Genomic DNA, 7,475 nt, shown 5'->3' on the forward strand with positions numbered 1-7,475 from the left:
CGCCCACCGTGGGGCTAAGGATAATAGTGATTGTTTCAGTGCTGATTCTGATAACACACATTATTTTCACACTTGTTCTTGTCAAGTATTTTTTTCTCTCAGGTTAAAGAATGTCAAACTCACAAAATGCACCCATACATGGTGATGGGGTTTTGGATCTCACGGAGAAAACGGCAATGTAATTGCTCCAAGAGCCGGGGTGCCACGGGCTAATCTTGGGGGAGTACCGGTCGTCGACCCAGTCGATATCAGTTTGCACATTGCATTATATGCGGATTTAGGCACGGACCCCAAAGAGAGTGTGCGCAGGGAAGGCCGATTGGTGGCCAAGGAACACAGGGCGTAGGAGACGGGGGAGTTAGTCTCCAGGTAATATTCGAGATACTGCAAGCTCAGCAGCCCGCTATTGCTCAGTTTCGAAGTTAACATAGAACTCCGAGTGTGGTCGAGCCGGAAATCACTCGTTGTACCGAGCCAGTGCCAAAAAAGGTCGAATGGTAACGGATCAGGGACTGATCCTACAGTTATGAAAATGCTCGAGGAGCTCACCAAAAGAATTGAGTCGGGGGAGAAGAAAATCGAAGATAATGATTAAAAAAAGTGGAAACATACAATTCCCAAGTTGATCAGATATTGGGGGCACCCCCAATCTTGAAGGGTTTGGATTCAAAAAAGTTCGTGCAAAAGCCTTTTCCTTAGAGCGCGGCTTCGAAGCCCATTCCTAAGAAGTTTCGTATGCTGGATATACCTAAATACAACAGGACCACCGATCCTAATGAACACATCACTTCTTACACATGTGGAATTAAAGGAAATGACTACGATGATGATGAGATTGAGTCCGTTTTTTCTGAAAAAATTTGGGAAAACTTTGTCAAAGGGAGCAATGATTTGGTATCACAACCTGCCACCAAGCTCCATCGACTCATTTGCCATGTTAGCAGATTCTTTCGTGAAGGCACATGCCGGGGCCATAAAGGTCGCAACAAGAAAATCGGATGTTTTTAAGATAAGACAAAGGGAAAACGAAATGCTAAGGGAGTTCGTATCCCGATTTCAAATGGAACGCATGGAGTTGCCACCGGTCACAGATGATTGGGCCATTCAAGCTTTAACCCAAGGGTTGAACGAGCGGAGTTCGATAGCATCACGACAGTTGAAACAAAATTTGGTCGAGTATCCAGCTGTAACTTCGCCAGATGTGCACAATCGATATCAATCAAAGATCAGGGTCGAGGACGACCAATTATGAGCCCCTTCCAGTTCAGTACATCCAAACATGTTAGCAGTTAAAACCCCGAGGGACATCGACAGGGAACCAAGGTCAAACAGGGAGATATCAACCATATACTCCGGATCAAAGGAATAATGGCTCGGGATGCAATCCCTCCCGGAATGATCGAAGAAACGATCTAGGACAAAATTCTCGGGGACTTATGAGTAAAAGCGGTTTTGATAAGCATGCCGATCCCCTAGAGGCACCTCGATTATCGAAATATAACTTTAGCGTCGATACATCGGGCATTGTATCAACAATCGGAAGGATCAAGGATACTAGATGGCCCAGGCCCATACAAACCGATCCTTCCCAAAGAAACCCAAATTTGATGTGCAAGTATTATGGCACGCATGGTTACAAGACCGAGGATTGCAGGCAATTAAGGGAAGAGGTAGCCCGTCTATTCAATGAGGGCCACCTTCGAGAGTTCCTTAGCGATCGAGCCAAGAACCATTTCAGAGATAAAAACGTCAACAGGAAAAATGAACAGGAGGAACCACAACATGTCATTCATATGATCGTCGGCGGGGTCGATATTCCACAAGGGCCCGTGTTCAAACGTACTAAGGTATCAATTACTAGGGAGAAGCGGACCCAAGATTATGTGCCCGAGGACTCCTTATAATTCAACGACGAAGAAGCAGAAGGCAATTCTCAACCACACAACGACGCTGTGGTAATTTCTATCTTATTAAATAAAGTTCAAGTTAAGGGTGTTTTAGTAGATCCACGTAGCTCAGCAAATATCATCCGATCGAGGGTCTTGGAGCAACTCGGCCTACAAGATCAAATAGTACCCGCAGCTCGGGTCTTAAACGGCTTCAACATGGCCAGTGAAACAACCAAAGGGGAGATTATTTTACCAGTGAACGTAGCTGGAACCATTCAAGATACCAAATTCCACGTAATTGAGGGCGTCCTGAGGTATAATGCCCTACTCAGAAGGCCTTGGATCCGCAACATGAGGGCAGTCCCCTCGACTCTCCACCAAATGATGAAATTTCCAACAACAGACGGTGTAAAAACAGTATGCAGGGAGCAGCATGCCGCAAAGGAAATGTTTGCGGTCGATGAGGTAACACCGATACCAACACTATCAACATCGGACAAATCGAGCATCAAAGGTAAACAGGAAGCCAAATAGCAATCACATCTACCAGCCTCGACCGAATCGAGAAAACAGGAGATAGAAGAAGAAGGGGAGGATTTTCTGACCCCTCGAACCTTTATTGTTCCCGAAGACTCCGATGCCACCAAATCAACGGTTGAAGAGCTGGAACAGGTTATATTGATCGAGCACCTGCCCGAGCAAAAGGTATACCTGGGAACGGGGTTAACCCCCAAATCAGGAAAAAGCTTCTTCAATTTCTTATCGATAACATGGATTGCTTTGCTTGATCCCAGATATGACAGGGATCCCACTAGAGATAATGACACATCAACTAAGCTTTGACCCTAGGTTCAAACTGGTGAAACAAAAGAGAAGGCCCCACTCCGAGGTAAAGCATGCATTCATAAAGGAAGAGGTAACTAAACTTCTCAAAATAGGGTCCATTTGGGAAGTAAAATATCCCGAGTGGCTAGCCAATGTAGTCGTAGTCCCTAAAAAGGGGAACAAACTTAGAATGTGTGTAGACTACAAGGATTTAAACAAGTCATGTCCCAAAGATTCTTTTGCAATGCCTAACATCGATCGCATGATCGACGCCACAGATGGCCACGAGATCCTTACCTTTCTCGATGCCTATTCCGGGTACAACCAAATTCAAATGAACTCGGAAGACCAAGAAAATACTTCGTTTATTACTAAGTATGGAACATATTGTTATAACGTGATGCCCTTCGGGATAAAAAATGTTGCGGCTACTTACCAACGCCTAGTAAATAAAATATTTGAAGAACAAATAGGTAAGTCATTGGAGTTTATATCGATGACATGCTAGTTAAGTCCCTGCGCGCAGAGGACCATTTGACTCATTTGCAGGAAACGTTTGAGATTTTGAGGAGATATAGCATGAAGCTCAACCCCGAGAAATGTGCTTTCGGGGTCGGTTCGGGCAAATTACTGGGCTTTATGGTGTCGAACCGAGGAATTGAGAACAATCCTGATAAAATCAAGTCCATCGAAGACACCACCATCGTGGATAGTGTAAAGGTCATGTAGAGGCTGACCGGAAAGATAGCTGCTTTAGGCCTATTCATCTCGAGGTCGTCGGATCGAAGCCACCAATTTTTCTCTTTGATAAAAACGAAGAATGATTTTACCTGGACCCCGGAGTGCCAACAAGAATTAGAAGGATTAAAGCGGTACCTATCGAGCCCACCACTACTTCACACGCCAAAGGCAGATGAGAAGCTCTACTTGTACTTGGCAGTATCGGAAATAGCGGTATGTGGTGTCCTAGTTCGGGAAGAGCAAGGTACGAAATTTCCCATTTATTATGTAAGTCGAACCTTAGGAGAAGCAGAAACTAGGTATCCACACTTAGAGAAATTGGCACTTGCACTGATAAGCGCTTCTAGAAAGTTAAAACCATACTTTCAATGTCTCCCATATGCGTATTAACCACTTACCCACTTCATAATATTTTGCACAAGCCCGAACTATCGGGCCAATTGGCCAAATGGGCCGTCAAACTCAGTGGGTATGATATCGAGTACCAACCTCGAACGGCCATCGAGTCCCAAATTTTGGCGGACTTCATGGATGATTTTACGCCGGCCCTCGTACCCGAAGTTAAAAAAGAACTTTTATTAAAGTCAGGCACATCATCGGGGGTGTGGACCCTTTTCACAGACGGTGCTTCAAATGTGAAGGGGTCCGGGTTAGGCATCATTCTGAAGCCACCCACGGGTAGCACTATTAGGCAGTCTATCAAAACTTCTAGGTTAACTAACAATGAGGCCGAGTACGAGGCCATGATTGCAGGTCTCAAGCTAGCTAAAACCTTGGGAGCGGAAGTCATTGAAGCCAAGTGTGACTCTTTACTAGTGGTGAACCAAGTGAACAAAACTTTCGAAGTTCGAGAGGATAGAATGCAAAGGTATTTGGACAAGCTGCAGGTAACTTTGCATCGTTTCAAAGAATGGACATGTACCTTGAGAAAAAAAGCGTGAGGCCGATGCACTTGCAAATCTAGGGTCATCGGTCGAGGAAGATGAGATCAGCTCAGGAACTGTCGATCAACTCTCGAGATCTGTGATCGAGGAAGGTCATGCCGAGATAAACTCTACAAGCCTGACCTGGGATTGGAGGAATAAATATATTGAATACTTGAAGAATGGAAAGCTCTCATCGGACCCTAAAAAGTCGAGGGCCCTACGAACCAAAGCCGCCCGATTCACATTAGATGAAGATGGAACATTATAAAGAAGGACATTCGATGACCATTGGTAGTATGCTTGGGACTAGGGGACACCGATTATGTTTTACAAGAGATCTATGAAGGCATTTGTGGGAACCACTCCGGCGCCGAGTCGTTGATTTGCAAAATCATTAGAGCATGATACTACTGGGATAGCATGTAAAAAGATACCAAGGAGTTTGTTCAAAAATGTGATAAGTGTCAAAGGTTTGCACCGATGATCCATCAGCCCGGAGAGCAACTTCATTCAATCATATCCCCATGGCCATTCATGAAATAGGGGATGGATATCATCGGCCCTCTGCCAACAGCGCTAAGTTCATTTTATTTATGACTGATTATTTCTCTAAATGGGTTGAAGCACAGTCGTTCGAGAAAGTAAGGGAGAAAGAAGTTATAGACTTCATCTGGGATCACATCGTATGTCGATTTGGGATACCCGCCGAAATAGTGTGTGATAATCACATTGTATGTCGATTTGGGGTACCCGCCGAAATAGTGTGTGATAATGGAACGATAGCAAGGTGACGAAGTTCCTAGAGTAGCACAAAATAAAAAGAATATTATTAACATCGTATCATCCTAGTAGGAACGGACAAGCCGAATCGACAAACAAGACTATCATTCAAAACTTAAAGAAAAGGTTGAATGACACTAAGGGGAAATGGAGAGAAGTTCTACCCGAAGTCCATTGGGCATATCGAACGACATCGAACCAGCACGGGGGCAACCTTGTTCTCCTTAGTATATGGCTCCGAGGCCTTAATTCCAGTCGAGGTCGGGGAACCTAGCGTCAGATTTCGACATGCAACGGAGGAATCAAATCACGAGGCTATGAATACTAGCCTCGATCTATTGGATGAAAAACGAGAAGGTGCGCTTGTTCGGATGGCTGCACAGAAGCGAAGAATCGAGAGATATTATAATAGAAGAGACAACTTTCGCCACTTCGGAATTGGGGACTTAGTTCTAAGGAAAGTCACCCTCAATACTCGAGACCCAAACGAAGGGCAACTAGGCCCAAATTGGGAAGGACCATATTGGGTCCTCGGTATTATCGGAAAGGAATCTTACAAACTTGGCACAATGGAGGGTGAAGAACTGCCAAACAATTGGAATGTATCACTACTGAAACGATTTTATTGCTGAGGTATGAATATCTCCCTTTTACATTGGTATTTGATACTAACTTATTACAGGTGTTCGATCGAAGACATCGAGGAAACTCTTCAACACAAAGACCTTAGATTTTAAAGCACACGTTGCACTCTTTTTCCCTAAGATCGATAATTATCCCAAATGATTTTTTTCGGCGAGGTTTTTAGTGAGGCAAGAATTATGTGCTACCTGAGGAAATTTCAACAGTATCCAAGGCTTCTTTACAATCAACCTCGAATACTAGGGGGAATCACCCTCGGAGGTTATATTTTCGAGAAAAATACTTCATATCAAAGGGTCTTGATAGGGAAACTTTGTAATGGGCCAAACGGTCGAGTGAACCGTGTCCATATAGATTAGTCAAGCCCCGATGGCAAAACATGTACGCATGTATAAATTTTTCAAAGAAGCATTCCTCCTATATCAAACACTTTGCGTCTCAAAGAAAATTTGCTACTATACGAGCTCCATACTTATGATTTTGTGAGAAATGGCTCAAGGTCCAAGCCAAATATACCTCGAACACTTCGGGACTGTCATCGACAATCAACATATTCAAGTTATCTAAACTCGAATTCATAAGACCTCAAGAGGCACCCCTCGATCTATAGGCCAAGGCCATCTTTCTCGGGGACTAACACCTCGAACAAGTTTGAAGTGTTATTAGGAAATAAGCCCAAGAGGCATACCTAAAGGCTACAGCCAAATTAATGCGGCTCGGAGACGTCCGAACCCCGCAATCAAAATAGGCCTTCAAATTCTTTGAAAAACCGGCTAAAAATGGCTATCCTCAGAAAATAATAAAAAGGGCTTCGATAAAATCAGCCCTCGAAAAACGTTAAGAGGTATCAAATTACCTTAAAACAAACGTGCTAAGGCACAAAAAACTGAAGGGTTTTCAATCGACATCGAACCCTCAAAAAATCCAATGGGTAAAAAATACATCCTAAGGCATAAAGAAATTTTCACTAAGTATTTTAAAGCCAACATAGGGGAATAGTAGCCATCTTTCAGAGGTCATGTCGGCCTGATCTAAAGAGCCTAAGGGCCAATACACTTAGAGTTCAAGATCTTGTTCTCGCTCCATCCGAACCCATGGGTTCGACTATCCCGAGCCTAAGTAAACAATAACTTGATTATAATTCGGGGACTCACCGTTATCCGACACAAATCCTTAAGGGTATATGCCTCAAGTTCAAACTTTATTCGAACTCAGAGGTGTAACAAGTTCGAACTTTATTCGAACTCAAAGCTCTAACAGTTCAAAGCATAAAATTTGTGCTAACAATTTTACAAGGCAAAAAACATATTTATAAAGATCGAGAAGGCATTCAAGAGAAACTTTCTTTTATATATTTAAAAAAAGATATGTACAAGAGACCGTCAGAGGTCTTACAAAAAGGAAAAAGAAAATGAAATCCTAACTACGCCTGGGGATGGTTTCTCCCTCAGGAGCTTCTTCCCCTTCAGGATCCTCATCGTTCTCGGACCCATCTTGGCTGCCTTCATCGCCGTCATCATCGTCGGAGGAGAGAAGCAACCTTGCATCAGCTTCAAGTGCTTTAGCTCGAGCTATCTCTTTAGAGAGGTGGTAACCTTGAGCGTGGATTTCCTCAAGGCTCTCCCTCCGAGATTGGCACCTCGCCAAGTCATTGCTCCATCGCTCTCGATAG

This window comes from Nicotiana attenuata, chromosome 10 (assembly GCF_001879085.1).
Source record: "Nicotiana attenuata strain UT chromosome 10, NIATTr2, whole genome shotgun sequence".
Classification (NCBI taxonomy): domain Eukaryota; kingdom Viridiplantae; phylum Streptophyta; class Magnoliopsida; order Solanales; family Solanaceae; genus Nicotiana; species Nicotiana attenuata.